This window comes from Apaloderma vittatum, unplaced genomic scaffold (genome assembly GCF_000703405.1).
Source record: "Apaloderma vittatum isolate BGI_N311 unplaced genomic scaffold, ASM70340v1 scaffold29860, whole genome shotgun sequence".
NCBI lineage: Eukaryota > Metazoa > Chordata > Aves > Trogoniformes > Trogonidae > Apaloderma > Apaloderma vittatum.
In genome coordinates this window covers 1,654-1,880 of record NW_009695494.1, presented here as the reverse complement: position 1 = coordinate 1,880, position 227 = coordinate 1,654, and the positions used below count along the sequence as shown (strand labels likewise).

The following is a 227-nucleotide window of genomic DNA, read 5'->3' as shown; positions in this document are numbered from 1 at the left end:
GGGGCAGGCAGTCCCTCTGGAGAGGCTGTTTTGGGGAGGGAGGAAGGCAAGGTGAGGAGGAAGAGGAGAGGGAGTGTTAGGAGCCCCGCGGATGACAGCTTATCTGGTCGGGGCGTTTTCTCCTAGGAAACTGGGCAAAGGGCAGGTTGAGCAAGCGCCAGGGCTGGGCAAAGCGTGGGGCGGACCCGGGGAAGCCCAGAGCCTCACGCCATGTCAGCCAACACATT

The 227-nt window shown here is 62.6% G+C and overlaps 1 protein-coding gene across 1 annotated transcript in view; it reads right to left on the bottom strand.

The window, feature by feature from the left end:
- FA2H (fatty acid 2-hydroxylase) overlaps positions 1 to 227 on the bottom strand; it is a gene marked incomplete at its 5' end in the record, with an annotated part of 1,687 nt that overhangs the window by 254 nt on the left and 1,206 nt on the right. The window lies entirely within an intron of this gene.